Genomic DNA, 8,453 nt, shown 5'->3' on the forward strand with positions numbered 1-8,453 from the left:
CGCCTCCGGGCTGCGGGAACTGGTGGCATTGCCTGTGCTGTTGCCATGGGGTTGCCATGGTATTTGTGTCTGCGGTTGCCATGGAGACAGGAGGAGGCCGGGAGTGGGGGGCTGCTGCCAGGGCTGCCAGGATATCCCCCAGGCCCCACACGGAGGAGTTACAGACCTGACTGACCTGTGGTTCCCCAGGTCCTCCTTCTTGAAGATGAGAGTGACGTTACCTTTCCAGGGAATCGAACCTCCCTGCTGGAGTCTGCTACAAGCGGGTCTGCTGGCTGCGTGTCCTCTCTCCTTCCTGGGTGGGTGGGAGAGGAGCCAGGCAGAACCGAAAGGCATCCTCCAAAGGGGGGTGTCAGGGAAGGGCTTTGGGGTTGCTCCAAGCCCCTGGCAGGATCTCAGCTCTGCTGGGCTGAGTGAACTCATCGTAGCTGAACCGAAACACCAGGAGGGGGGTGGCTGGGCAAGGGACTTCCTGGGTGAACACTTCCAGGGATGGGGCATCCACAGCTTATCTGGGCAATCTGTTCCCATGTCTCACCACCTTCATAAAGAACTTCTTCGTTATTGCCAATCTAACCCTACCCTCTTCCAGTTTAAAACCGTTGCCCCTTGTCCTGTCACTACAGGCCCTGGTAAAAAGTCTTTCTCCATCTTTCTTATAAGCTCCCTTTACATATTGAAATATACGGACCACAGTAAGGTCTCCCTGGAGCTTCCTCTTCTCCAGGCTGAACAACTCCAACTCTCTCAGCCTTTCTCCATAGCAGAGGGATTCCAGCTCTCTGACCATTTTCATGACTTCCTCTAGACCTGCTCTAACAGGTCCATGTCTTTCCTGTGCTGAGGACCCCAGAGCTGGACGCAGACCCCAGCTGGGGTCTCACCAGAGCAGAGTCGAGGGGCAGAATCCCCTCCCTCAACCTGCTGGCCACGCTTCTTTTGATGAAGCCCAGGATACAGTTGGCTTTCTGGACTGCAAGTGCACATTGCTGGCTCATGTCCCGTTTTTTGTCCACCAGTATCCCCAAGTCCTTCTCTGCAGGGCTGCTCTCAATCCACCCATCCCCCAGTCTGTGCAGGTACTGGGGATTGCCCCAAGCCCTGTACGGGACCTTGCACTTGGCCTTGTTGAACTTCATGCAGTTCACATGGGCCCACTTCTCCAGGCTGTCCAGGTCCCTCTGGTTGGCATTCCATCCCTCAGGAGTGTCAACCGCACCACTCAGCTTGGTGTCACCTGCAAACTTGCTGCGGGTGTACTCAGTCTCACTGTCTATGTCATTGATGAAGATATCAAACAATATCAGTCCCACTACGGACCCAGGAGGGACACACTCGTCATTGACCTCCATTTGGACATAGAGCCGTTGACCGCAACTCTTTGGATGTGGCCATCCAGCCAATTCCTTATCCGCTGAATAGTCCATCCATCAAACCCGTATCTCTCCAATTTAGAGACAAGGATGTTGTGTGGGACCATGTCAAAGACCTTGCAGAAGTCAAGAGAAATGACATCAGTTGCTCTTCCCTTATCCACCAATGCAGTCACTCCATCGTAAAAGGCCACCAGATTAGTCAGGCACAATGTGCCCTTGGTGAAGCCACGTTGGCTGTCTCTAACCAACTCCCTGTCTTCCATATGCCTTGACACATTTTCCAGGAGGATCTGCTCCATGATCTGACCAGGCACAGAAGTGAGCCTGACTGGTTGGTAGTTCCCAGGGTCCTCCTTTTTACCCTTTTTAAAAATGGGCGCAATGTTTCCCTTTTTCCAGTCGCTGGGGACTTCGCCTGACTGCCAGGACTTTTCAAAGGCAATGGAGACCGGCTTAGTGACTACATCTGCCAGTTCCCTCAGCACCCTGGGGTGCACGTCTTCAGGTCCTGTGGACTTGCGTATGTTCATGTTCCTCAGATGGTCTCAAACCTGATCTTCTCCTATGATGGGGGGGACTTCATTCCTCCAGTCCCTGCCTTGAGATTCAGGGCATTGAGAGATGTGGGAAGAGCAATTGCCATGGAAAACTGAGGCAACAAAGTTGTTGAGGACCTCAGCCTGCTCCAGGTCAGTTGTCACCAGATCCCATCTCATTTATTGGTGGGGTGCCATTTCTTTTCATTTTCTGACTATCATACCTATAGAAGCCCTTCTTATTTTTCTGCACATCCCTTGCCAAATTGAGCTCCAGCTGTGCCTTAGCCTTCCTGATCCCATCCCTACACTCCCGGGCAGTATGCCCATATATGTACCCCTGCTTCCACTGCCTATGCATTTTTTGACCAGGAGGTCCCTACTCAGCCATGCTGGTCTCCCGCCTTCCTTACCTGATTCCTTGCACATGGCAATCGATAGTTCTTGTGCTCTAAGAAAAAAGTCTTTAAAGAGCTGCCAGCTCTCTTCTGCTCCTTTATCCCTCAGGGCAGTTCCCCAGCAGGTCCCATCCACCAGTTCCTTAACCAAAAGTTCACTTTCCTCAGGTTTTGGCTTTTGACTATACTTTTCACCTGACCTATATCCCTCCAGATCATGAATTCCACCAGGGCTTGATCACTGCAGCCCAGGCTGCCACCAATTTTGACCTCTCCAATGCATTCCTCTGCGTTTGTGAGCCACAGGTCCAGTAATGCATCTCCTCTGGTTGGGCTTTCTATCACCTGGATTAGGAAGTTATTGTTAATGCTCACCAAGTGTCTACTAGACTGCTTCAACCTTTCTGGGCCACTTTTTCAGCAGATGTCCAGCAGAAGTCCCCTAGCAGGATCAGGTGAAGGGAAGCAAGAGCTGGGGCTGCATCACTGGAGGCTTGGGATCACTCCCGAAAGGCTCATTAGAGGGACATTCAGAAACAAGGACGAAACAGGGACCTGGGATGGAGCAGCTGAGGACAGCTGAGGACACGTCAGTGTGCCCGGGGTGGGGACAAGGCAGAGAGTGGTCCCAAAGTCTTTCCCCCCTTGCCAGCACCATCCCGGACACCCTCGTAGCCCTGGAGGTCACTGCCCCCCATTCATGCAATAACTGAAGAGCTCTTGGGGATGTTTTTAGGATGATAATGTTTTAATCTATCAATAAAGGTTGGGTTTCACTGCCAGGTTCTCCACCAAAGTCTCGCATTAGTGGGGAGAGGGCTCGTCACTGGCTGGTTTTCAAGACGAGCCCTTTCTTCCTTCCCTCTGTCTGCCCCGCTGCTTCCCAGTCCCAGCCGCTTTTCCCGCTGCCTCTCCCCAGTTCCCGTGCCCTGGGCAGCAGCGTGTGGCACAGACGAGCCCTGCCAGCCTCTGCGGCCCCGTGAGCTCCTGTGCAGGTACCGGAGCTCTGTGCCAGGCGACATCCCCCTCAGTGACACCGTGTTGACACGATGCCTGTACCCCGACTGACATGCCCTGAAGGACGCTGCTGCCCGTGGAGGGGAGCCCAAGCAGGAGCCATCTTCTGGCAGGAACCGCAGCCCCTGGGAAAAACCCATGTTGGAGCAGTCTGGGAAGGGCTGTATCCCTTTGGTGGGACCCCGCGCTGGAGCAGGGGAGCAGCGGCACAGACAAAGTCTTAGGGACCGACTGCAGCCCCCAGCCCCATCCCTCCTTGCCCCTTGGGGGAGAGGTGGTCAAAGAGTTGGGAACGGAGGAGCCAAGCTGGACCTGGCAAGAAGACGGACTGAGGGGAAGGTGTTTTTACCTTTGGTTTTGTTTCTTACTCTCCTACTCTCTTTTTCATTGGCAACGAATGAAGTTAATCTTCCCCAAGCTGAGTCTCTGTTGCCTGTGATGGGAGTTAGTTGAGGTCTCGCAGACTCAAACAATCACAGAATGGTTTGGGTTGGAAGAGATTTTTGAAGATCACCTAGTCCAACCCCCATGCCCTGTGCAGGGACATCATCCACTAGGTCAGGTTGCTCAAGGTCTCATCCGGCCTGACCCTGAACACTTCCAGGGATGGGGCATTGCTGGTCCAAACTGAAAACCAAAGTGCGGAGGAGCGTTGGGGGCGAGCAGGGCCAGCAGAGAGCTCGGCACCTGCAGGCAGGGTGGCAGGGGACCGGCCACTGCCACCTGATGCCCGGTTTAAGGTCCATGCACTGTTCCACGCCATGGCAATGGAAGCATAGGGAGCACCGGCAAGAAAAGGCACCATGACAGCTCCTACGCGTGGATGGGAATATCGTTGAGAAACCCTTGAGGTGAGCTGGCCCAACCTACTCCCCATCCTTCCCCCTCGCTTTCCCTGCCTCCCTGCAGCCACACAAACACCCCAAGGGGGTGTCCCAGGGCCCTGGCCAGCATCCCTGGTGCAACAGAGAGGACGAGAGCCCACCAGGGTGTCCCTGGCTGGTGAGAACCCATCAGCCCCTGGGGATGGGAGTGGGGGGCTGCTGCCAGGGCCACCAGCAGGTCCCCCAAGCCCCACGGGGTGCCAGAGCAGCCCTGGTGCCACCTGGACCAGGTAGCCATCACAGTGGCCCATCCTGGCCGAGGGGTGGAGGTGGGTGGCCCAGAGGGACCTTCCCTGCCTGCTCCCCCGCAGGCCCTGGGCTATGTCCTGCAGTGCATTGTCCCCCAAACCCTCACACAGGGGCTCTCTGGGCGTGGCTGCTCCCCGATGGCTTCACAATGTCCTGTGCCAGCTCAGCCCTGGGTCGCCGTGGCAGCCATTGTGTGTCGACACCATGTCACCATTGCATCACAAACGTGGCCCTTAAAGTAGTGGCTTTCGGGGAGGCTGGGGTGTCACTTTGGCTGTGTGCGAGCCAGTGAGCAAGCGAGCAGCTGGCATGAGTGTGCCAAACCCATCAGAGATGGGAGAAAAAGCAAACAAGCAGGTAGGAGCGGGGTGCTTCGGTGTCACCGCAACCTCTCCTCTCCTCCCCTCAGGGGATCTCGCCGGGTTTCTGGGCCTCCCCAGCTGACCCCTTTGCACGTCCCCTCGCCATGCAGAACGTCTGGAGGAGAGGCTGGAACTCCCTGTGCGAGATGGAGGAGTGGAAGCTGACGGCGCTCATCTACTGCTCAAGCCTGAGCGTTTGGGGCCTCTGCGCGCTGGTGCTGCCCTGCACCCCCAGCTTGTTGGCCATCCTGGGTGTGAGCATCTTCACGACCTGGTGGCCCAACAGCAATACCAAGGTAGGTGTCCGTCTTGGCATCGCCCCAAACACTCCCTGGGCAGGGGTTAGCCCGGGGCAGAGCCCATGCGTGGGGTGCTCGGGAGGGGCCCCATTTGGGAGGGAGCAGAGAACAGTGGCCGTTGCCCACCCAGCCAGGCCCCTGCTCAGGCACCAGGCTTGGGGCCAGGGACACCCCTGTCCCTGTAACTCCCGTTCCCCTTCCCAGGGTCCTTGTTTCCTGGGCAGGGGCCCTCCTGGCTGAGGGGAGACACCCCGCACTAACTTTCTGGGCTTGCTTTCTGGGGACAGGGGACCTCTGTGAGGAAGAGCTCACGCAGAAGCAGGAGGAAGAACCCAAGAGGTGAGCAGCCCCGTCCCAGGGCTGTGCCGGGCTCCGCAGCGGCTCCCGGCCGAGAGACGCCATTGCAGCTGGAGCCCCCGCGACGGCCGCCCTTGCTCACTCTTCCTCTGCCTCCTCCCCCAGCAGCCTCCGTCCCCTGGGAAGGTGTGGAGGGGTCTGCAGAGAGCCTCAAGGCAGGGTAAGGAGAGCCGTTCCCTGCAGGGGGGCAGCCCCCTCGGGGAGCCCCTGGCTGGGGAACCCCACTCGTGGGTCCCTCGGCCCCGTGCAGCTGCCCCGTCACCCTGGGGAGGCTGCGGGTGGACGAGAGCAGGATCCGGCACAGAGCCAGGGCCCGGGGTCAGCCCTGATGCCCTGAGGAAGCCCAGGAAGGGATGGGGTTGGGGGGCGAGGGAAGGGGGGGATGGCTCGGGGAGGGCCAGGGCAAACCCCTGCGGGGATGGCAGGTTTGCAGGGCAATGCCCTCTGCTGACACCCACCGTACCCCCTCCCACAGAGCCCAGCGGTGGCCCCAGCAGTGGCCCCTCTCTGTCCTCAGCCCCTGGCCTGGGCTGGCCCTTCTCTCCTCGGCCTGGAAGGCACCCGCAGTCGGTCAGGAGAAGACAGAGAGGGTGCTGGGTCTCGCCTGTCCCACAGCAGCCCCCGGTATTTCCCCCTGCAGGTGGGGGAAGCCCCATGGAGGAGAATGGCGGGAAAGCAGCTGCAGAGGGGAAGCAGCTTCTGCAAGGGAGCTCCCCCAGGAGACTGGAGACGTGGATCAAGGTGGAAATGTCCGTGCTGACACCAGCTCAGAGCTCCTCAGGAACCAGCCCTCCATCACCAACATGGAGGAGCTCACCCGATCCCTCATGGAGTCCCTGGACGTCACCCAAATCTGCCTCGACCTGCTGGGAAAGCTGAAGGAGACTCAGCCTAGCACTGCTCCAGTCCTGTGCAGAGACGTGAGGAAAGAATACCTCGTCTGCCCGCAGTGCCGTCGATGCCTCGTGGGCAGCTGTCCGCACTACAGCGAGCCCATGGCAGAACAGGACCTGCCCATGCTGGCGGCCTTCCTCCACACCGTGGACATCCTGGTGCACGAGGAGGACCTGCAGCTGGAAGTGGGGCTGGGCTTTGAGCTGGCCAGGGGTGGGGAGCCGGGCTATGTGTGGGAGATAACCCAGCAGCTCCCCGAAATAGCCCCGGAGAGATGCTGCGAGGACTGCAAGGCGCCTCTGCCCAGGAGCCCTGGGGAGAGCGAGGGCTCGCAGCCATTCTTCCCCGTCCTCAGGGCCCAGGGAACAGCGACGGGAGCGATGAGAGTGGCCAGGCAGGACGCAAGGGCTCCTCCTGCAAGGCAGGCGGGGACCCAAGGCCGCGACAGCAGCGGTGCAGAGCTGCCGCCAGCCGGGCAGGGGGAGTCTGTCCCCAGCCTGGCCCCCACGCAGCCCCTGCCCCCATGGGCACAGCCCCCCTCCCCGACGGCCCTGGACCGGCTGCGCAGAGTTGGGATGAAGCCCCTGCCGTGGGTGGGGTACAAGGGCCTGGGGCAGGGGCTCGGTCTGCAGCGCATCTCCCAGGCCTGGTGCAAACTGAAGACCAGGGTGCAGAGCGGCGTCGGGGCCAAGTGGGACTGGCTGTGGGAAGCGGAGAGCTCGGCACCCGACGGCACCAGGGAAGAGGACCGGACGCTGCCGTTCGATCTGCGCTTTAAGGCCGAAGCGCTCTTCCACGCCATGGCGATGGAGGCGTAAGGAGCACCGGCAAGAAAAGGTGGGCGTGGGAGGAGCGTGGGCAGGGCGAGCACAGCATGGGAGGACGGGGACGGGACTGGGCTGTCTTGTGCAGCCGTCGAAGCTGTGTTGTTGGGGAGGTGTTTCTGTAGGAGGAGATAGCGTGGTCTGGGAGCGTTGGGGTGAGGGTGAGAGATGTGATGGCCTCTCGTTGATTTTTGTGTTGGACGGGGCTGTTAAACAGGAGCGGGACTGGCACCACGTTCCCCGCGAGGTGTGGTCCCTTTGGCCCCCGTGGAGATGTTCCCGCAGATAGCCACGTGGCTTCTGTGTGCACTGAGCCAGCTGACCACCAAGCTGCTCGGCTGCCCCTCTCTGTGGGGCCAGAGGCTGTTGGTTTTTTGGCGGATGGTCACGGCAGTTAGGAGAGGCCCCCCATTGCCCTCCCCCACTGCCCTCCACCAGCAAGGGGCCCCTGCTGGGCTCTGCTGGGAAGGGCACTCGGGGCCTGTGGGGGTCCTGGCAGCGGGCAGATGTCCCTGGCTAAGCCGGTGCTTCCCGTGCACACACGGGACTGCTGGGAGGGAAAGCACGCGGAGGGGCAGGATGGGGCCCAGAGGCAGAGAGAGGTGCAGGACCCTGGTGCGTGGAAGAGGCCGAGGGAGGTGTGTGTCCTGCGGGGCTTGTGGAGGGCAAGGGGAAATGCCAGGGATGCCCAGGAGGTGCCCGCTGCTCACACAGCCCGAAGCCCCTTTGCTCAGAGACCCCCTTTGGGCCCCAGGGCCCCCCTTTGCCCCCAGCCTGGGCCTCTGCGGGGCCTCCCCGCCCCAGGGGTTCCTGCTCGCGGACAAGTGGAGCCCTGGGGTCCCTCCTCATCTCCTTTCTCTCTCCTAGGGTGGCCAAGAAGAGACTACCAGGCAGGACCACCCCTAGTGCAGCCTGCAGACGACGGGGAGAAGTGACCGGGGCTTCCCTGCCCAGCAGCAGCCCCGCAGTCCTGCTGGTGGCTGCCCCAAGACCTGTCGAAATACCAGGCGAGGTCCTGCCAGCCTCCCCGTCAGCTGCCCCCTGCACGGGACACGTGTCTGTTCTGGGGCCAGCCAGACCCAGCGAGACGGCCACGTGGACCTCAGCAAGGAAGTCCACGAGCAGCTCTGTGCGCTCCTCCCAGCAACACCAGACCTTGGCGGAGAACTCGGCAGTGAAACTAAGCCTGTATTGGAATAAAACTGCAGCATCCTTAAAACATCCCCGAGAGCTCTTCAGTTATTGAATGAATGGGGG

Source organism: Mycteria americana, chromosome 3, assembly GCF_035582795.1.
Source record: "Mycteria americana isolate JAX WOST 10 ecotype Jacksonville Zoo and Gardens chromosome 3, USCA_MyAme_1.0, whole genome shotgun sequence".
NCBI lineage: Eukaryota > Metazoa > Chordata > Aves > Ciconiiformes > Ciconiidae > Mycteria > Mycteria americana.